This window comes from Lonchura striata, chromosome Z, assembly GCF_050655825.1.
Source record: "Lonchura striata isolate lonStrDom1 chromosome Z, ASM5065582v1, whole genome shotgun sequence".
Taxonomy (NCBI): domain Eukaryota; kingdom Metazoa; phylum Chordata; class Aves; order Passeriformes; family Estrildidae; genus Lonchura; species Lonchura striata.
Genome location: NC_140740.1, coordinates 34,455,413 through 34,477,940, shown reverse-complemented (window position 1 = coordinate 34,477,940; position 22,528 = coordinate 34,455,413).

Below are 22,528 nucleotides of genomic sequence, written 5' to 3'. Positions count from 1 at the left end.
TATGGCAGGTGTTCCTGGACAACTTTCCTGCGTTTAGACTTCGCCCTGATACAGCCCCTCCCTGCAAAATCGTGCTCCTCCTCTGAGGCTCCAGGATGCAGAGACCTCGGTGGCAGCTGCAGAAAAGAAGGGCTGCGCCGAATTTGTCGGGAAGCAAGAGCATAAACAGCGCCTTGTGATTGGGAATGAGCAGTTTCTTGATTTTGCAATTGCCTTGACTGTGCACTGAATGCCAGGTTGGGATGTGCGCTCCTAAAACTACGAGCTGGGCAGGAGCAGGCAGACAGCACGGCCATCTGAGAGAATTTCCTAGCCTGCTTAGGAAAGAGCAATGTCTTTGGAGTGTGAGGCAAGTCCATGTTTTTGGGCAAGAGCGGGATAAGTCCGCTGTGCTGGTAAGCTTTTTCCCTGCGAGACACACTGGCAAAGCTTTTCGCTATGATGCAGTCCACTCAGGACGCAGACTACGGCTGTCCGGAGCTGTCCGGAGGGAAGTGGCGCTCCCCGGCGTCTTTCTGCCGAAGCCGCGCTTCGGAGCCTGCGGCTGCCGCTGCCCTCATCTGTGTACGAAGCAGCCGCTTCTTCGCCTCCGGGAGCCGCAGAGACAGGTGGCTTGTACGAGGCGAAGAACGAAGCCGGCTTGTGTGCGCATTCTTCGGAGTGCTAAAGGACAGTGGCTGCAGCTCCGTGCCCCTTGAATTCACGGCTGGCATGCTTATGGCAGGTGTTCCTGGACAACTTTCCTGCGTTTAGACTTCGCCCTGATACAGCCTCTCCTGGCAAAATCGTGCTCCTCCTCTGAGGCTCCAGGATGCAGAGACCTCGGTGGCAGCTGCAGAAAAGAAGGGCTGCGCCGAATTTGTCGGGAAGCAAGAGCATAAACAGCGCCTTGTGTTTGGGAATGAGCAGCTGCTGGATTTTGCAATTGCCTTGACTGTGCACTGAATGCCAGGCTGGGATGTGCACACCTAAAACTACGAGCTGGGCAGGAGCAGGCAGACAGCACGGCCATCTGAGAGAATTTCCTAGCCTGCTTAGGAAAGAGCAGTGTCTTTGGAGTGTGAGGCAAGTCCATGTTTCTGGGCAAGAGCGGGAGAAGTCCGCTGTGCTGGTAAGCTTTTTCCCTGCGAGACACACTGGCAAAGCTTTTCGCTATGATGCAGTCCACTCAGTACACAGACTACGGCTGTCCGGAGCTGTCCGGAGGGAAGTGGCGCTCCCCGGCGTCTTTCTGCCGAAGCCGCGCTTCGGAGCCTGCGGCTGCCGCCGTCCTCATCTGTACACGAAGCAGCCGCTTCTTCGCCTCCGGGAGCCGCAGAGACAGGTGGCTTGTACGAGGCGAAGAACGAAGCCGGCTTGTGTGCGCATTCTTCGGAGTGCTAAAGGACAGTGGCTGCAGCTCCGTGCCCCTTCAATTCCCTGCTTCAATGCTTATGGCAGGTGTTCCTGGACAACTTTCCTGCGTTTAGACTTCGCCCTGATACAGCCCCTCCCTGCAAAATCGTGCTCGTCCTCTGAGGCTCCAGGATGCAGAGACCTCGGTGGCAGCTGCAGAAAAGAAGGGCTGCGCCGAATTTGTCGGGAAGCAAGAGCATAAACAGTGCCTTGTGTTTGGGAATGAGCAGCTGCTGGATTTTGCAATTGCCTTGACTGTGCACTGAATGCCAGGCTGGGATGTGCGCTCCTAAAACTACGAGCTGGGCAGGAGCAGGCAGACAGCACGGCCATCTGAGAGAATTTCCTAGCCTGCTTAGGAAAGAGCAATGTCTTTGGAGTGTGAGGCAAGTCCATGTTTCTGGGCAAGATCGGGATAATTCCGCTGTGCTGGTAAACTTTTTCCCTGCGAGACACACTGGCAAAGCTTTTCGCTATGATGCAGTCCACTCAGGACGCAGACTACGGCTGTCCGGAGCTGTCCGGAGGGAAGTGGCGCTCCCCGGCGTCTTTCTGCCGAAGCCGCGCTTCGGAGCCTGCGGCTGCCGCTGCCCTCATCTGTGTACGAAGCAGCCGCTTCTTCGCCTCCGGGAGCCGCAGAGACAGGTGGCTTGTACGAGGCGAAGAACGAAGCCGGCTTGTGTGCGCATTCTTCGGAGTGCTAAAGGACAGTGGCTGCAGCTCCGTGCCCCTTGAATTCACGGCTGGCATGCTTATGGCAGGTGTTCCTGGACAACTTTCCTGCGTTTAGACTTCGCCCTGATACAGCCTCTCCTGGCAAAATCGTGCTCCTCCTCTGAGGCTCCAGGATGCAGAGACCTCGGTGGCAGCTGCAGAAAAGAAGGGCTGCGCCGAATTTGTCGGGAAGCAAGAGCATAAACAGCGCCTTGTGTTTGGGAATGAGCAGCTGCTGGATTTTGCAATTGCCTTGACTGTGCACTGAATGCCAGGCTGGGATGTGCGCACCTAAAATTATGAGCTGGGCAGGAGCAGGCAGACAGCACGGCCATCTGAGAGAATTTGTTAGCCTGCTTAGGAAAGAGCAATGTCTTTGGAGTGTGAGGCAAGTCCATGTTTCTGGGCAAGAGCGGGATAATTCCGCTGTGCTGGTAAACTTTTTCCCTGCGAGACACACTGGCAAAGCTTTTCGCTATGATGCAGTCCACTCAGGACGTAGACTACGGCTGTCCGGAGCTGTCCGGAGGGAAGTGGCGCTCCCCGGCGTCTTTCTGCCGAAGCCGCGCTTCGGAGCCTGCGGCTGCCGCTGCCCTCATCTGTGCACGAAGCAGCCGCTCCTTCTGCTCCGGAAGCCGCAGTGAGTGGTAGCTTGTATGAGGCGAAGAACGAAGCCGGCTTGTGTGCGCATTCTTCGGACTGCTAAAGGACAGTGGCTGGAGCTCTCTTCCCCCTCAATGCACTGCTGGCATGCTTATGGAAGGTGTTCCAGGACTACTTTCCTGCGTTTTGACTTCGCCCTGATACAGCCCCTCCTGTCAAAATCGTGCTCGTCCTCTGAGGCTCCAGGATGCAGAGACCACGGTGGCAGCTGCAGAAAAGAAGGGCAGCGCCGAATTTGTCTGGAAGCAAGAGCATAAACAGCGCCTTAATGTTGGGAATGAGCAGCTGCTGGATTTTGCAATTGCCTTGACTGTGCACTGAATGCCAGGCTGGGATGTGCGCACCTAAAACTACGAGCTGGGCAGGAGCAGGAAGACAGCACGGCCATCTGAGAGCATTTCCTAGCCTGCCCAGGAAAGAGCGGTGTCTTTGGAGTGTGAGGCAAGTCCATGTTTCTGGGCAAGAGCGGGATAAGTCCGCTGTGCTGGTAAAATTTTGCCTGCGAGTCACACTGGCAAAGCTTTTCGCTAAGATGCAGTCCTGTCAGGACACAGACTACGGCGGTCCGGAGCTGTCCGGAGGGAAGTGGCACTCCCCGGCGTCTTTCTGCCGAAGCCAGGCTTCGGAGCCTGCGGCTGCCGCTGCCCTCATCTGTGCACGAAGCAGCCGCTTCTTCACCTCCGAGAGCCGCTGAAAGCGGTGGCTTGTAGGAGGCGAAGAACGAGGCCGGCTTGTGTGCGCATTCTTCGGATTGCTAAAGGACAGTGGCTGCAGCTCCGTGCCGCCTCAATTCACAGCTGGCATGCTTATGGCAGGTGTTCCTGGACTACTTTCCTGCGTTTAGAATTCGCCCTGATACAGCCTCTCCTGGCTAAATCGTGGTCCTCCTCTGAGGGCCTGGGATGCAGAGACCTCGGTGGCAGGTGCAGAAAATAAGGTCTGTGCCGAATTTCTCGGGAAGCAAGAGCATAAACAACGCCTTGTGTTTGGGAATGAGCAGCTGCTGGATTTTGCAATTGCCTTCACTGTGCACTGAATGCCAGGGTGGAAGTGCGCACCTAAAACTACGAGCTGGGCAGGAGCAGGCAGCGAGCACGGCCATCTGAGAGCATTTCCTAGCCTGCCCAGGAAAGAGCAGTGTCTTTGGAGTGTGAGGCAAGTCCATGTTTCTGGGCAAGAGCGGGATAAGTCCGCTGTGCTGGTAAGCTTTTTCCCTGCGAGTCACACTGGCAAAGCTTTTCGCTATGATGAAGTCCACTCAGGACGCAGACTACGGCTGTCCGGATCTGTCCGGAGGGAAGTGGCGCTCCCCGGCGTCTTTCTGCTGAAGCCGCGCTACGGAGCCTGCGGCTGCCGCTGCCCTCATCTGTGCACGAAGCAGCCGCTCCTTCGCCTCCGGGAGCCGCAGAAACAGGTCGCTTCTACGAGGCGAAGAACGAGGCCGGCTTGTGTGCGCATTCTTCGGAGTGCTAAAGGACAGTGGCTGCAGCTCCGTGCCGCATAAATTCACGGCTGGCATGCTTATGGCAGGTGTTCCTGGACTACTTTCCTGCATTTTGTCTTCGCCCTGATACAGCCCCTCCCTGCAAAATCGTGCTCGTCCTCTGAGGCTCCAGGATGCAGAGACCTCGGTGGCAGCTGCAGAAAAGAAGGGCTGCGCCGAATTTGTCGGGAAGCAAGAGCATAAACAGCGCACTTGTGTTTGGAAATGAGCAGCTGCTGGATTTTGCAATTGCCTTGACTGTGCACTGAATGCCAGGCTGGGATGTGCGCACCTAAAACTACGAGCTGGGCAGGAGCAGGCAGACAGCACGGCCATCTGAGAGCATTTTCTAGTCTGCTCGGAAAAGAGCAGTGTCTTTGGAGTGTGAGGCAAGTCCATGTTTCTGGGCAAGAGCGGGATAAGTCTGCTGTGCTGGTAAACTTTTTCCCTGCGAGACACACTGGCAAAGCTTTTCGCTATGATGCAGTCCACTCAGGACGCAGACTACGGCGGTCCGGAGCTGTCCGGAGGGAAGTGGCGCTCCCCGGCGTCTTTCTGCCGAAGCCGCGCTACAGAGCCTGCGGCTGCCGCTGCCCTCATCTGTGCACGAAGCAGCCACTCCTTCGCCTCCGGGAGCCGCAGAGACGGTGGCTTGTAGGAGGCGAAGAACGAAGCCGGCTTGTGTGCGCATTCTTCGGATTGCTAAAGGACAGTGGCTGCAGCTCCGTGCCCCTTGAATTCACGGCTGGCATGCTTATGGCAGGTGTTCCTGGACTACTTTCCTGCGTTTAGAATTCGCCCTGATACAGCCCCTCCCTGCAAAATCGTGCTCGTCCTCTGAGGCTCCAGGATGCAGAGACCTCGGTGGCAGCTGCAGAAAAGTAGGGCTGCGCCGAATTTGTCGGGAAGCAAGGGCCTAAACAGCGCCTTGTGTTTGGGAATGAGCAGTTTCTTGATTTTCAATTGACTTCATTGGGCACTGAATGCCAGGCTGGGATGTGCGCACCTAAAACTACGAGCTGGGCAGGAGCAGGAAGACAGCACGGCCATCTGAGAGCATTTCCTAGCCTGCCCAGGAAAGAGCGGTGTCTTTGGAGTGTGAGGCAAGTCCATGTTTCTGGGCAAGAGCTGGATAAGTCCGCTGTGCTGGTAAACTTTTTCCCTGCGAGACACACTGGCAAAGCTTTTCGCTATGATGCAGTCCTGTCAGAACGCAGACTACGGCGATCCGGAGCTGTCCGGAGGGAAGTGCCGCTTCCCGGCGTCTTTCTGCCGAAGCCGCGCTACGGAGCCTGCACCTGCCGCTGCCCTCATCTGTGCACGAAGCAGCCGCTTCTTCGCCTCCGGGAGCCGCAGAGACGGTGGCTTGTACGACGCGAAGAACGAAGCCGGCTTGTGTGCGCATTCTTCGGAGTGCTAAAGGACAGTGGCTGCAGCTCCGTGCCCCTTGAATTCACGGCTGGCATGCTTATGGCAGGTGTTCCTGGACAACTTTCCTGCGTTTTGACTTCGCCCTGATACAGCCCCTCCTGGCTAAATCGTGCTCGTCCTCTGAGGCTCCAGGATGCAGAGACCTCGGTGGCAGGTGCAGAAAAGAAGGGCTGCGCCGAATTTGTCGGGAAGCAAGAGCATAAACAGCGCCTTGTGTTTGGGAATGAGCAGCTGCTGGATTTTGCAATTGCCTTGACTGTGCACTGAATGCCAGGCTGGGATGTGCGCACCTAAAACTACGAGCTGGGCAGGAGCAGGCAGACAGCACGGCCATCTGAGAGAATTTCCTAGCCTGCTTAGGGAAGAGCAGTGTCTTTGGAATGTGAGGCAAGTCCATGTTTCTGGGCAAGAGCGGGATAATTCCGCTGTGCTGGTAAGCTTTTTCCCTGCGAGACACACTGGCAAAGCTTTTCGCTATGATGCAGTCCTGTCAGGACGCAGACTACGGCGGTCCGGAGCTGTCCGGAGGGAAGTGCCGCTCCCCGGCGTCTTTCTGCCGAAGCCGCGCTACGGAGCCTGCACCTGCCGCTGCCCTCATCTGTGCACGAAGCAGCCGCTTCTTCGCCTCCGGGAGCCGCAGAGACGGTGGCTTGTACGACGCGAAGAACGAAGCCGGCTTGTGAGCGCATTCTTCGGAGTGCTAAAGGACAGTGGCTGCAGCTCCGTGCCCCTTGAATTCACGGCTGGCATGCTTATGGCAGGTGTTCCTGGACTACTTTCCTGCGTTTATACTTTGTCCTGATACAGCCCCTCCCTGCAAAATCGTGCTCGTCCTCTGAGGCTCCAGGATGCAGAGACCACGGTGGCAGCTGCAGAAAAGTAGGGCTGCGCCGAATTTGTCGGGAAGCAAGGGCCTAAACAGCGCCTTGTGTTTGGGAATGAGCAGTTTCTTGATTTTTCAATTGACTTCATTGGGCACTGAATGCCAGGCTGGGATGTGCGCACCTAAAACTACGAGCTGGGCAGGAGCAGGAAGAGAGCACGGCCATCTGAGAGCATTTGTTAGCCTGCTTAGAAAAGAGCAGAGGCTTTGGAGTGTGAAGCAAGTCCATGTTTCTGGGCAAGAGCTGGACAAGTCTGCTGTGCTGGTAAGCTTTTTCCCTGCGAGACACACTGGCAAAGCTTTTCGCTACGATGCAGTCCTGTCAGGACGCAGACTACGGCGGTCCGGAGCTGTCCGGAGGGAAGTGCCGCTCCCCGGCGTCTTTCTGCCGAAGCCAAGCTACAGAGCCTGCGGCTGCGGCTGTCCTCATCTGTGCACGAAGCAGCCGCTTCTTCGCCTCCGGGAGCCGCAGAGACGGTGGCTTGTAGGAGGCGAAGAACGAAGCCGGCTTGTGTGCGCATTCTTCGGATTGCTAAAGGACAGTGGCTGCAGCTCCGTGCCCCTTGAATTCACGGCTGGCATGCTTATGGCAGGTGTTCCTGGACTACTTTCCTGCGTTTATACTTTGTCCTGATACAGCCCCTCCCTGCAAAATCGTGCTCGTCCTCTGAGGCTCCAGGATGCAGAGACCTCGGTGGCAGCTGCAGAAAAGAAGGGCTGCGCCGAATTTGTCGGGAAGCAAGAGCATAAACAGTGCCTTGTGTTTGGGAATGAGCAGCTGCTGGATTTTGCAATTGCCTTGACTGTGCACTGAATGCCAGGCTGGGATGTGCGCACCTAAAACTACGAGCTGGGCAGGAGCAGGCAGACAGCACGGCCATCTGAGAGCATTTCCTAGCCTGCTTAGGAAAGAGCGGTGTCTTTGGAGTGTGAGGCAAGTCCATGTTTCTGGGCAAGAGCTGGATAAGTCCGCTGTGCTGGTAAGCTTTTTCCCTGCGAGACACACTGACAAAGCTTTTCGCTATGATGCAGTCCTTTCAGAACGCAGACTACGGCGTTCCGGAGCTGTCCGGAGGGAAGTGCCGCTCCCCGGCGTCTTTTTGCCGAAGCCGCGCTTCAGAGCCTGCGGCTGCCGCTGCCCTCATCTGTGCACCAAGCAGCCGCTTCTTCACCTCCGGGAGCCGCAGAGACGGTGGCTTGTACGAGGCGAAGAACGAAGCCGGCTTGTGTGCACATTCTTCGGAGTGCTAAAGGACAGTGGCTGCAGCTCCGTGCCCCTTGAATTCCCTGCTTCAATGCTTATGGCAGGTGTTCCTGGACAATTTTCCTGCGTTTTGACTTCGCCCTGATACAGCCTCTCCTGGCAAAATCGTGCTCCTCCTCTGAGGCTCCAGGATGCAGAGACCTCGGTGGCAGCTGCAGAAAAGTAGGGCTGCGCCGAATTTGTCGGGAAGCAAGAGCATAAACAGCGCCTTGTGTTTGGGAATGAGCAGCTGCTGGATTTTGCAATTGCCTTGACTGTGCACTGAATGCCAGGCTGGGATGTGCACACCTAAAATTATGAGCTGGGCAGGAGCAGGCAGACAGCACGGCCATCTGAGAGAATTTCCTAGCCTGCTTAGGAAAGAGCAATGTCTTTGGAATGTGAGGCAAGTCCATGTTTCTGGGCAAGAGCGGGATAAGTCCGCTGTGCTGGTAAGCTTTTTCCCTGCGAGACACACTGGCAAAGCTTTTCGCTACGATGCAGTCCTGTCAGGACGTAGACTACGGCGGTCCGGAGCTGTCCGGAGGGAAGTGCCGCTCCCCGGCGTCTTTCTGCCGAAGCCGCGCTACAGAGCCTGCGACTGCCGCTGCCCTCATCTGTGCACGAAGCAGCCACTCCTTCGCCTCCGGGAGCCGCAGATACGGTGGCTTGTACGAGGCGAAGAACGAAGCCGGCTTGTGTGCGCATTCTTCGGATTGCTAAAGGACAGTGGCTGCAGCTCCGTGCCCCTTGAATTCACGGCTGGCATGCTTATGGCAGGTGTTCCTGGACTACTTTCCTGCGTTTATACTTTGTCCTGATACAGCCCCTCCCTGCAAAATCGTGCTCGTCCTCTGAGGCTCCAGGATGCAGAGACCTCGGTGGCAGCTGCAGAAAAGAAGGGCTGCGCCGAATTTGTCGGGAAGCAAGAGCATAAACAGCGCCTTGTGTTTGGGAATGAGCAGCTGCTGGATTTTGCAATTGCCTTGACTGTGCACTGAATGCCAGGCTGGGATGTGCGCACCTAAAACTACGAGCTGGGCAGGAGCAGGAAGAGAGCACGGCCATCTGAGAGCATTTGTTAGCCTGCTTAGAAAAGAGCAGAGGCTTTGGTGTGTGAGGCAAGTCCATGTTTCTGGGCAAGAGCTGGATAAGTCCGCTGTGCTGGTAAGCTTTTTCCCTGCGAGACACACTGGCAAAGCTTTTCGCTACGATGCAGTCCTGTCAGGACGCAGACTACGGCGGTCCGGAGCTGTCCGGAGGGAAGTGCCGCTCCCCGGCGTCTTTCTGCCGAAGCCGAACTACAGAGCCTGCGGCTGCGGCTGTCCTCATCTGTGCACGAAGCAGCCACTCCTTCGCCTCCGGGAGCCGCAGAGAGAGGTGGCTTGTAGGAGGCGAAGAACGAAGCCGGCTTGTGTGCACATTCTTCGGATTGCTAAAGGACAGTGGCTGCAGCTCCGTGCCCCTTCAATTCCCTGCTTCAATGCTTATGGCAGGTGTTCCTGGACAACTTTCCTGCGTTTAGACTTCGCCCTGATACAGCCTCTCCTGGCAAAATCGTGCTCGTCCTCTGAGGCTCCAGGATGCAGAGACCTCGGTGGCAGGTGCAGAAAAGAAGGGCTGCGCCGAATTTGTCGGGAAGCAAGAGCATAAACAGCGCCTTGTGTTTGGGAATGAGCAGCTGCTGGATTTTGCAATTGCCTTGACTGTGCACTGAATGCCAGGCTGGGATGTGCACACCTAAAACTACGATCTGGGCAGGAGCAGGAAGAGAGCACGGCCATCTGAGAGAATTTCCTAGCCTGCTTAGGAAAGAGCAGTGTCTTTGGAGTGTGAGGCAAGTCCATGTTTCTGGGCAAGAGCGGGATAAGTCCGCTGTGCTGGTAAGCTTTTTCCCTGCGAGACACACTGGCAAAGCTTTTCGCTATGATGCAGTCCTGTCAGGACGTAGACTACGGCGGTCCGGAGCTGTCCGGAGGGAAGTGCCGCTCCCCGGCGTCTTTCTGCCGAAGCCGCGCTTCGGAGCCTGCGGCTGCCGCTGCCCTCATCTGTGCACGAAGCAGCCGCTTCTTCGCCTCCGGGAGCCGCAGAGAGAGGTGGCTTGTACGAGGCGAAGAACGAAGCCGGCTTGTGTGCACATTCTTCGGATTGCTAAAGGACAGTGGCTGCAGTTCCGTGCCCCTTGAATTCACGGCTGGCATGCTTATGGCAGGTGTTCCTGGACTACTTTCCTGCGTTTTGACTTCGCCCTGATACAGCCCCTCCTGGCTAAATCGTGCTCGTCCTCTGAGGCTCCAGGATGCAGAGACCTCGGTGGCAGCTGCAGAAAAGAAGGGCTGCGCCGAATTTGTCGGGAAGCAAGAGCATAAACAGCGCCTTGTGTTTGGGAATGAGCAGCTGCTGGATTTTGCAATTGCCTTGACTGTGCACTGAATGCCAGGCTGGGATGTGCACACCTAAAACTACGAGGTGGGCAGGAGCAGGAAGAGAGCACGGCCATCTGAGAGCATTTTCTAGTCTGCTCGGAAAAGAGCAGTGTCTTTGGAGTGTGAGGCAAGTCCATGTTTCTGGGCAAGATCGGGATAATTCCGCTGTGCTGGTAAACTTTTTCCCTGCGAGACACACTGGCAAAGCTTTTCGCTATGATGCAGTCCACTCAGGACGTAGACTACGGCGGTCCGGAGCTGTCCGGAGGGAAGTGCCGCTCCCCGGCGTCTTTCTGCCGAAGCCGCGCTTCGGAGCCTGCGGCTGCCGCTGCCCTCATCTGTGCACGAAGCAGCCGCTTCTTCGCCTCCGGGAGCCGCAGAGACGGTGGCTTGTACGAGGCGAAGAACGAAGCCGGCTTGTGTGCGCATTCTTCGGATTGCTAAAGGACAGTGGCTGCAGCTCCGTGCCCCTTCTATTCACGGCTGGCATGCTTATGGCAGGTGTACCTGGACTACTTTCCTGCTTTTATACTTTGTCCTGATACAGCCCCTCCCTGCAAAATTGTGCTCGTCCTCTGAGGCTCCAGGATGCAGAGACCTCGTTGGCAGCTGCAGAAAAGTAGGGCAGCGCCGAATTTGTCGGGAAGCAAGGGCCTAAACAGCGCCTTGTGTTTGGGAATGAGCAGTTTCTTGATTTTGCATTTGCCTTGACTGTGCACTGAATGCCAGGCTAGGATGTGCGCACCTAAAACTACGAGCTGGGCAGGAGCAGGAAGACAGCACGGCCATCTGAGAGCATTTCCTAGCCTGCCCAGGAAAGAGCGGTGTCTTTGGAGTGCGAGGCAAGTCCATGTTTCTGGGCAAGAGCGGGATAAGTCCGCTGTGCTGGTAAGCTTTTTCCCTGCGAGACACACTGGCAAAGCTTTTCGCTATGATGCAGTCCTGTCAGAACGCAGACTACGGCGATCCGGAGCTGTCCGGAGGGAAGTGCCGCTCCCCGGCGTCTTTCTGCCGAAGCCGCGCTTCGGAGCCTGCGGCTGCCGCTGCCCTCATCTGTGCACGAAACAGCCGCTTCTTCGCCTCCGTGGGGCTGCAGAGACAGGTGGCTTCTACGAGGCGAAGAACGAGGCCGGCTTGTGTGCGCATTCTTCGGACTGCTAAAGGACAGTGGCTGCAGCTCCGTGCCCCTTCAATTCCCTGCTTCAATGCTTATGGCAGGTGTTCCTGGACAACTTTCCTGCGTTTAGACTTCGCCCTGATACAGCCTCTCCTGGCAAAATCGTGCTCCTCCTCTGAGGGTCCAGGATGCAGAGACCTCGGTGGCAGCTGCAGAAAAGAAGGGCTGTGCCGAATTTGTCGGGAAGCAAGAGCATAAACAGCGCCTTGTGTTTGGGAATGAGCAGCTGCTGGATTTTGCAATTGCCTTCACTGTGCACTGAATGCCAGGTTGGGATGTGCACACCTAAAATTATGAGCTGGGCAGGAGCAGGCAGACAGCACGGCCATCTGAGAGAATTTCCTAGCCTGCTTAGGAAAGAGCAATGTCTTTGGAATGTGAGGCAAGTCCATGTTTCTGGGCAAGATCGGGATAAGTCCGCTGTGCTGGTAAACTTTTTCCCTGCGAGACACACTGGCAAAGCTTTTCGCTAAGATGCAGTCCTGTCAGGACACAGACTACGGCGGTCCGGAGCTGTCCGGAGGGAAGTGGCACTCCCCGGCGTCTTTTTGCCGAAGCCGCGCTACGGAGCCTGCGGCTGCCGCTGCCCTCATCTGTGCACGAAGCAGCTGCTCCTTCGCCTCCGGGAGTCGCAGAGAGAGGTGGCTTGTACGAGGCGAAGAACGAAGCCGGCTTGTGTGCGCATTCTTCGGACTGCTAAAGGACAGTGGCTGCAGCTCTCTGCCCCCTCAATTCACTGCTGGCATGCTTATGGCAGGTGTTCCAGGACTACTTTCCTGCGTTTTGACTTCGCCCTGATACAGCCCCTCCTGGCAAAATCGTGCTCGTCCTCTGAGGCTCCAGGATGCAGAGACCTCGGTGGCAGCTGCAGAAAAGAAGGGCAGCGCCGAATTTGTCTGGAAGCAAGAGCATAAACAGCGCCTTATTGTTGGGAATGAGCAGCTGCTGGATTTTGCAATTGCCTTCATGTGCACTGAATGCCAGGCTGGGATGTGCGCACCTAAAACTACGAGCTGGGCAGGAGCAGGCAGAGAGCACGGCCATCTGAGAGCATTTCCTAGCCTGCCCAGGAAAGAGCAGTGTCTTTGGATTGTGAGGCAAGTCCATGTTTCCGGGGAAGATCGGGATAATGCCGCTGTGCTGGTAAGCTATTTTCGTGCGAGACACACTGGCAAAGCTTTTCGCTACGATGCAGTCCACTCAGGACGCAGACTACGGCGGTCCGGAGCTGTCCGGAGGGAAGTGGCGCTCCCCGGCATCTTTCTGCCTAAGCCGCGCTATGGAGCCTGCGGCTGCCGCTGCCCTCATCTGTGCACGAAGCAGCTGCTTCTTCACCTCCGGAAGCCGCAGAGACAGGTGGCTTGTACGAGGCGAAGAACGAAGCCGGCTTGTGTGCGCATTCTTCGGACTGCTAAAGGACAGTGGCTGCAGCTCCATGACGCCTCAATTCACTGCTGTCATGCTTATGGCAGGTGTTCCTGGACTACTTTCCTGCGTTTTGACTTCGCCCTGATACAGCCCCTCCTGGCTAAATCGTGCTCGTCCTCTGAGGCTCCAGGATGCAGAGACCTCGGTGGCAGCTGCAGAAAAGAAGGGCAGCGCCGAATTTGTCTGGAAGCAAGAGCATAAACAGCGCCTTATTGTTGGGAATGAGCAGCTGCTGGATTTTGCAATTGCCTTGACTGTGCACTGAATGCCAGGCTGGGATGTGCGCACCTAAAACTACGAGCTGGGCAGGAGCAGGCAGAGAGCACGGCCATCTGAGGGCATTTCCTAGCCTGCCCAGGAAAGAGCAGTGTCTTTGGATTGTGAGGCAAGTCCATGTTTCCGGGGAAGATCGGGATAATGCCGCTGTGCTGGTAAGCTATTTTCGTGCGAGACACACTGGCAAAGCTTTTCGCTACGATGCAGTCCACTCAGGACGCAGACTACGGCGGTCCGGAGCTGTCCGGAGGGAAGTGGCGCTCCCCGGCATCTTTCTGCCTAAGCCGCGCTATGGAGCCTGTGGCTGCCGCTGCCCTCATCTGTGCACGAAGCAGCTGCTTCTTCACCTCCGGAAGCCGCAGAGACAGGTGGCTTGTATGAGGCGAAGAACGAAGCCGGCTTGTGTGCGCATTCTTCGGACTGCTAAAGGACAGTGGCTGCAGCTCCATGCCGCCTCAATTCACTGCTGGCATGCTTATGGCAGGTGTTCCTGGACTACTTTCCTGCGTTTTGACTTCGCCCTGATACAGCCCCTCCTGGCTAAATCGTGCTCGTCCTCTGAGGCTCCGGGATGCAGAGACCTCGGTGGCAGCTGCAGAAAAGAAGGGCTGCGCTGAATTTGTTGGGAAGCAAGAGCATAAACAGCGCCTTGTGTTTGGGAATGAGCAGCTGCTGGATTTTGCAATTGACTTCACTGTGCACTGAATGCCAGGCTGGGATGTGCGCACCTAAAACTACGAACTGGGCAGGAGCAGGCAGAGAGCACGGCCATCTGAGAGCATTTCCTAGCCTGCTTAGGAAAGAGCAGTGTCTTTGGAATGTGAGGCAAGTCCATGTTTCTGGGCAAGATCGGGATAAGTCCGCTGTGCTGGTAAGCTTTTTCCCTGCGAGACATACTGGCAAAGCTTTTCGCTACGATGCAATCCACTCAGGACGCAGACTACGGCGGTCCGGAGCTGTCTGGAGGGAAGTGCCGCTCCCCGGCGTCTTTCTGCCGAAGCCGCGCTACGGAGCCTGCACCTGCCGCTGCCCTCATCTGTGCACGAAGCAGCCGCTTCTTCGCCTCCGGGAGCAGCAGAGAGAGGTGGCTTGTACGAGGCGAAGAACGAAGCCGGCTTGTGTGCGCATTCTTCGGATTGCTAAAGGACAGTGGCTGGAGCTCCGTGCCCCTTCAATTCACGGCTGGCATGCTTATGGCAGGTGTTCCAGGACTACTTTCCTGCGTTTTGACTTCGCCCTGATACAGCCCCTCCTGGCTAAATCGTGCTCGTCCCCTGAGGCTCCGGGATGCAGAGACCTCGGTGGCAGCTGCAGACAAGAAGGGCTGCGCTGAATTTGTCGGGAAGCAAGAGCATAAACAGCGCCTTGTGTTTGGGAATGAGCAGCTGCTGGATTTTGCAATTGCCTTGACTGTGCACTGAATGCCAGGCTGGGATGTGCGCACCTAAAACTACGAGCTGGGCAGGAGCAGGCAGAGAGCACGGCCATCTGAGAGCATTTCCTAGCCTGCTTAGGAAAGAGCAGTGTCTTTGGAATGTGAGGCAAGTCCATGTTTCTGGGCAAGATCGGGATAAGTCCGCTGTGCTGGTAAGCTTTTTCCCTGCGAGACATACTGGCAAAGCTTTTCGCTACGATGCAATCCACTCAGGACGCAGACTACGGCGGTCCGGAGCTGTCTGGAGGGAAGTGCCGCTCCCCGGCGTCTTTCTGCCGAAGCCGCGCTACGGAGCCTGCGGCTGCCGCTGCCCTCATCTGTGCACGAAGCAGCCGCTCCTTCTCCTCCGGAAGCCGCAGAGAGAGGTGGCTTGTATGAGGCGAAGAACGAAGCCGGCTTGTGTGCGCATTCTTCGGACTGCTAAAGGACAGTGGCTGCAGCTCCGTGCCCCTTGAATTCACGGCTGGCATGCTTATGGCAGGTGTTCCTGGACTACTTTCCTGCGTTTTGACTTCGCCCTGATACAGCCCCTCCTGGCTAAATCGTGCACGTCCTCTGAGGCTCCAGGATGCAGAGACCTCGGTGGCAGGTGCAGAAAAGAAGGGCTGCGCCGAATTTGTCGGGAAGCAAGAGCATAAACAGCGCACTTGTGTTTGGAAATGAGCAGCTGCTGGATTTTGCAATTGCCTTGACTGTGCACTGAATGCCAGGCTGGGATGTGCGCACCTAAAACTACGAGCTGGGCAGGAGCAGGCAGAGAGCACGGCCATCTGAGAGCATTTTCTAGTCTGCTCGGAAAAGAGCAGTGTCTTTGGAGGGTGAGGCAAGTCCATGTTTCTGGGCAAGAGCGGGATAAGTCCGCTGTGCTGGTAAGCTTTTTCCCTGCAAGACACACTGGCAAAGCTTTTCGCTATGATGCAGTCCTGTCACGATGCAGACTACGGCGGTCCGGAGCTGTCCGGAGGGAAGTGGTGCTCCCCGGCGTCCTTCTGCCGAAGCCGCGCTTCGGAGCCTGCGGCTGCCGCTGCCCTCATCTGTGCGCGAGGCAGCCGCTCCTTCGCCTCCGGTAGCCGCAGAGACAGGTGGCTTGTATGAGGCGAAGAACGAAGCCGGCTTGTGTGCGCATTCTTCGGAGTGCTAAAGGACAGTGGCTGCAGCTCCATGCCGCCTCAATTCACTGCTGGCATGCTTATGGCAGGTGTTCCTGGACTACTTTCCTGCGTTTTGACTTCGCCCTGATACAGCCCCTCCTGGCTAAATCGTGCTCGTCCTCTGAGGCTCCGGGATGCAGAGACCTCGGTGGCAGCTGCAGAAAAGAAGGGCTGCGCTGAATTTGTTGGGAAGCAAGAGCATAAACAGCGCCTTGTGTTTGGGAATGAGCAGCTGCTGGATTTTGCAATTGACTTCACTGTGCACTGAATGCCAGGCTGGGATGTGCGCACCTAAAATTATGAGCTGGGCAGGAGCAGGCAGACAGCACGGCCATCTGAGAGCATTTTCTAGCCTGCTCGGAAAAGAGCAGTGTCTTTGGAATGTGAAGCAAGTCCATGTTTCTGGGCAAGATCGGGATAATTCCGCTGTGCTGGTAAAATTTTTCCCTGCGAGACACACTGGCAAAGCTTTTCGCTATGATGCAATCCACTCAGGACGCAGACTACGGCGGTCCGGAGCTGTCTGGAGGGAAGTGCCGCTCCCCGGCGTCTTTCTGCCGAAGCCGCGCTACGGAGCCTGCGGCTGCCGCTGCCCTCATCTGTGCACGAAGCAGCCGCTTCTTCGCCTCCGGGAGCCGCAGAGATTGGTGGCTTTTATGAGGCGAAGAATGAAGCTGGCTTGTGTGCACATTCTTCGGACTGCTAAAGGACAGTGGCTGCAGCTCCGTGCCCCTTCAATTCACTGCTGGCATGCTTATGGCAGGTGTTCCTGGACTACTTTCCTGCGTTTTGACTTCGCCCTGATACAGCCCCTCCTGGCTAAATCGTGCACGTCCCATGAGGCTCCAGGATGCAGAGACCTCGGTGGCAGCTGCAGAAAAGAAGGGCTGTGCCGAATTTTTCGGAAAGCAAGAGCATAAACAGCGCCTTGTGTTTGAGAATGAGCAGCTGCTGGATTTTGCAATTGCCTTGACTGTGCACTGAATGCCAGGCTGGGATGTGCGCATCTAAAACTACGAGCTGGGTAGGAGCAGGCAGAGAGCACGGCCATCTGAGAGCATTTTCTAGCCTGCTCGGAAAAGAGCAGTGTCTTTGGAGTGTGAAGCAAGTCCATGTTTCTGGGCAAGATCGGGATAAGTCTGCTGTGCTGGTAAAATTTTTCCCTGCGAGACACACTGGCAAAGCTTTTCGCTATGATGCAGTCCACTCAGGACGCAGACTACGGCGGTCCGGAGCTGTCTGGAGGGAAGTGCCGCTCCCCGGCGTCTTTCTGCCGAAGCCGCGCTACGGAGCCTGCGGCTGCCGCTGCCCTCATCTGTGCACGAAGCAGCCGCTCCTTCGCCTCCGTGAGCCGCAGAAAGCTGTGGCTTGTATGAGGCGAAGAACGAAGCCAGCTTGTGTGCGCATTCTTCGGACTGCTAAAGGACAGTGGCTGCAGCTCCGTGCCCCTTGATTTCACTGCTGGCATGCTTATGGCAGGTGTTCCTGGACTATTTTCCTGCGTTTTGACTTCACCCTGATACAACCCCTCCTGGCTAAATCGTGCTCATCCTCTGAGGCTCCAGGATGCAGAGACCTCGGTGGCAGCTGCAGAAAAGAAGGGCTGCGCCGAATTTGTCGGGAAGCAAGAGCATAAACAGCGCCTTGTGTTTGGGAATGAGCAGCTGCTGGATTTTGCAATTGACTTCACTGTGCACTGAATGCCAGGCCGGGATGTGCACACCTAAAACTACGAGGTGGGCAGGAGCAGGCAGAGAGCACGGCCTTCTGAGAGTATTTTCTAGTCTGCTCGGAAAAGAGCAGTGTCTTTGGAGTGTGAAGCAAGTCCATGTTTCTGGGCAAGATCGGGATAATTCCGCTGTGCTGGTAAACTTTTTCCCTGCGAGACACACTGGCAAAGCTTTTCGCTATGATGCAGTCCACTCAGGACGCAGACTACGGCGGTCCGGAGCTGTCCGGAGGGAAGTGGCGCTCCCCGGCATCTTTCTGCCGAAGCCGTGCTACGGAGCCTGCACCTGCCGCTGCCCTCATCTGTGCACGAGGCAGCCGCTTCTTCGCCTTCAGGAGCTGCAGAAACAGGTGGCTTGTACGAGGGGAAGAACGAAGCCGGCTTGTGTGCGCATTCTTCGGACTGCTAAAGGACAGTGGCTGGAGCTCCGTGCCGCCTCAATTCACGGCTGGCATGCTTATGGCAGGTGTTCCAGGACTACTTTCCTGCGTTTATACTTCGCCCTGATACAGTCCCTCCTGGGAAATTCGTGCTCGTCCTCTGAGGCTCCGGTATGCAGAGGCCTCGGTGGCAGCTGCAGAAAAGAAGGGCAGCGCTGATTTTGTCGGGAAGTAAGAGCATAAACAGCGCCTTGTGTTTGCTCAGGAAACGGGAAGCAGGGTGTGAAGGGGGTGCGTGCTCAGACACAAGTTCCTCTCCAGTCCCCGTAGCCCATGGAGGTCTGCTCAGCCTGCTCGTTGCCAGCACCTGCGGGTCAGCAGGTGTGGATGTCTGCACAGCAGCAACAGTTGCTTTAGACTTTTGCAAGGTGCATAAGGTTCCCCTGGACGCCTTTGGTCCTTTGGGTGAGGGCATGAGTGCCTTCCTTATCGGGAGGTCTAGTGCCACCCTTCAGGGCATCATTGTGCATCTGGGTCTTATAGACGCAGACTTCACAGGGCAGATCTGTGTAATGATCTCCACGCCCACCCCCCCTGTTACAATCCCAAAAGGGACACGGCTTGCTCAACTTGTGCCTTTTAAGTCTTCTGTTCGCAGGACGGCTGACCGGTCACGAGGGGATGGCGGTTTTGGATCCACTGGACCGCCTCTAGTTCACTGGACCGCTCTCCTGACTAAAGACCGTCCCGAGATGTTGTGTACCCTGTCCATCCCTGGTGCGACGCCGTCAGAGATCCACCTGCGCGGGCTCCTTGACAGCGGCGCTGATGTCACGGTTCTCTCCCTTGCCGCCTGGCCTCCAGACTGGCCCCTGGATCCAGCGGAGACGTCTGTCGCGAGCCTGGGAGGAACAGCGCAATGTTATGTGAGCCAGCGGCCCGTGCTGGTCACAAACCCAGAGGGACAGACGGCTTGGATCAGGCCTCATGTTACTTCTTCTCCTGCTAACCTCTGGGGGAGGGATGTTTTGTCTGCATGGGGGGTGCGCATCGGGACGGGTTTTTGATGGGGGCCACTGCAGCAAAGGGCGAGGAGTGTCCTACACCTCCTATACGGTGGCTGGTGGATACACCTGTTTGGGAAAACCAGTGGCCCCTCCCTCAAGATAAACTGACAGCCCTTCAAAATTTAGTGCAGGAACAGTTGGACAAGGGTCGTTTGGAGACTTCCAGAAGCCCCTGGAACACCCCTGTTTTCTGCATCAAAAAGAAGTCTGGGAAATGGAGGTTGTTACAGGACCTCCGGGAGGTCAATGCCGTCATGGAAGGCATGGGAACATTGCAGGCGGGCATGCCATCGCCTACCATGCTTCCTGCAGGCTGGCCGATCTTCATCGTGGATTTGAAGGATTGTTTCTTTACAATTCTTTTGCATCCTGATGACAGACCAAAATTTGCCTTCACAGTGCCAGCAGTTGACAATGATGAGCCCGCACAGTGATATCAATGGAAAGTTCTGCCACAGGGGATGCGCAATTCCCTGGTTATATGCCAATGGTATGTGGCTCGTGCCTTGTCTGGAGTTCGCAAGCAGTTCCCTGATGCACGTCTGTATCATTATATGGACGACATCCTGGTGGCTGCATCCACTCAGGAGGAGCTGCTGAGGATTCAGCCTCGGTTGCTTGATGCTTTGCATGCTCATGGGCTGCAGGTGGCTCCAGAAAAGGTTCAGCAACAACCTCCTTGGAAGTACTTGGGGGTCAAAATTCTGGAACGGACAATCCAACACCAGGAGGTGCAATTTGTGCATTCAGTGAAGACACTGAATGATGTTCAAAAACTGATGGGTGTCATCACCTGGTTACGTCCATACTTGGGACTAACTGACACACAACTGTCTCCTGTGTATGATCTGTTGAAAGGAGATCCTGATTTAAAATCACCTTGCACATTGACCCCTGAGGCACGTCAGGTGCTGGAGGAGGTTCAGCAGGCTGTTTCTGCCCGTCAGGTTTATCGTATTGATCTTTCTGTTGATGTCACTGTGTTTGTTACCACTCCAGATTCGCATCCCACAGGTATCATTGGTCAATGGAGTGACAAATGGTCTGATCCCTTGCACATTTTGGAATGGGTTTTCCTGCCCCATCAGCCGCAGAAGACGGCAACGACATTGGCTGAGTTGATTGCTTAGTTGATAATCAAATGCCGGCAATGGTGTTTGCAATTGATGGGTGCGGATCCTGCAAAGATCGTACTCCCAATATCCTGGGAGGACTTTGACTGGAGCTTTGCACACTGTGTGTCCATGCAATGTGCTCTGGAAAATTTTTCAGGGCACATCACTTATCATTTGCCCAGCCACAAGCTACTGCAGGTGGCAAAATCTACGCAGATCTCTTTGCGGCCCAAAAATAGTCAGGAACCCGTGCAAGGACCCACTGTCTTTACTGATGGTTCAGGGAAAACAGGAAAGGCCATTGTTACTTGGAAGGACGGATCTGAGTGGCAGGTTCTGAAAGCTCCTCAGGAGGGGTCGGCCCAATTGGTTGAGTTGAGGGCTGCTGTTATGGCATTTGAGAGATTTTCCCAGGAACCTTTCAATTTGGTCACGGATTCTGCCTATGTGGCTGACATTGCACAGCGGTTGGGTCATTCGGTTTTGAAGGAGGTCAGTAACCCTGCCTTGTTTCATTTACTGAAGACCTTGTGGTGTGCTATTCAGGCCCGGGTTCATCCGTTTTACGTTCTGCATGTGAGAAGTCACACCAATTTACCAGGGTTTGTGGCGGAAGGTAACGTGAGGGCTGACAGGTTGGCTAATCCGGCGTGGGTAGCACCTCAGCCTGATTCACTCACGCAGGCCAAGGCATCGCATGTGTTTTTCCATCAGAATGCACATACTCTGCAGAAGCAGTTTCAGCTGACAGCAACAGAGGCTCGTGGCATTGTTGAGTCCTGTGACGACTGCCATGCACTTGCTCCGCCTCTACAAGCAGGGGTAAACCCTAGAGGCCTTAGGGCCCTAGAGCTTTGGCAGACCGATGTCACCCAGATTGCCGAATTTGGCTGGCTCAAGTATGTGCATGTCATGGTGGACACGTTCTCCTCTGCAATGTGGGCTTCTGCTCACACTGGAGAAAAGGCCCGCAATGTCATTGCCCACTGGAGGCAGGCCTTTGCCGTTCTGGGCATACCTTCTGCTGTGAAAACCAACAATGGTCCTGCTTATGCATCGCAGCAGGTGTGGCAGTTCCTGCAGTTGTGGGGGGTGTCACACAAGTTTGGTATTGCCCACTCTCCAACTGGCCAAGCTATTGTAGAACACGCTCATGGTACTCTGAAGTGGGTTCTTCAAAAACAAAAATGGGGAATGCAGGGTGAGACCCCACACAGTCGGTTGGAGAAAGCATTGTACACCATCAATCATCTTACGGTGCAGCAGAATTCAAATAACCCTGTCATTTTAAATCATCATCTCTCGTTGCAGGCTTCAGACGAGGCACATCAGCCTCGAGCAAAAGTTTGAGTGCAGAATTTAGTCACCAAACAATGGGAAGGTCCCTATGACCTTATCGCTTCAGGGCGCGGGTATGCTTGTGTACGCTGGGTACCTTCGAAGTGTGTTCGTCCTGATCTGCAACTGCAGAGACAGAACCCGATCAACGGGCAACATGGAAGCCGTGACCAAACTGAAAGGCATCAAATGGATGGATCGTCGAATGATGACTCAGTTGAGGATGGTGGTGGGTGAGCACTCTGATGATTCCTCTGTGAATGGACATTGAACCTTATTTATTTTTTTTCTTTTTAAACTGAAAAGGATGAGATGTCACCCTGATTCTTAAGACTTCCTAAAGCCTTCATCTCATTCCTTTGGAGAACTTTCCCACACAATTTCTGTAAACAACATATTGTTTACATTCTTTTATGAGGGTGGAGAACACTTGATGTACTGGTGGTTTGTCCAATGTCTTTGGAGAGGTGACCCATTCACTCTCCAGTCCAATGTCACCCTTGGGAAGGTATAAAAGACAGAGTCAGATAATAAACATTCCTTTTTTACTTTGCAAGCAGCAGGTGGCTCGTGTCATGCTTTCACGTGTCCTACAGTGACAGGGAAGAAACTAAAAAGAAAATAAACAATACAGTAAACGAAAACAACACTGACAGAGTCAGAATAGAATGTGACACCCTCTTGGACAAGGTGTTGGTAGCGGTCCAATTGGAATTGTGGCTACAGTCCTCCTGGAGTGTCAGGTGTGGTTTTGTTAGAACAGTGATCCTGTAGAAAAGAGTGTAATCTTCCTCTGAAGAGCAAGTGGAAGAGGCTCTGGGAAATCCAGCGCAGAAAAAAAGCTGTGTTGTTGGGCCAGATTCTCAAGACTATATTCAGGTGGGAATGCTTGTCTCATCTCTCTGGGCAGTGCATCTCACAATGGGATGCTATAGTTCTTATCAGTCATGCAGTGACATGCAATAGTCCATTATCAGCAGATGCCTCCCCAGAGAGAGGATTGATTATGGAAGAGATAAGGAAAAACTGCCCACTTAACAGAAGACAACTGCCATACAGATGGCAAATAGAATATATCTTGCTTGTCAATCAATCTAGGACAAAAAGACAATTTCTTTGAAAAAGCAAGTATCATCTCCACTCTAACAGAGCTGCTGTTGACTGTTTTGCTATGCATCCCATCAGTGAAACTCC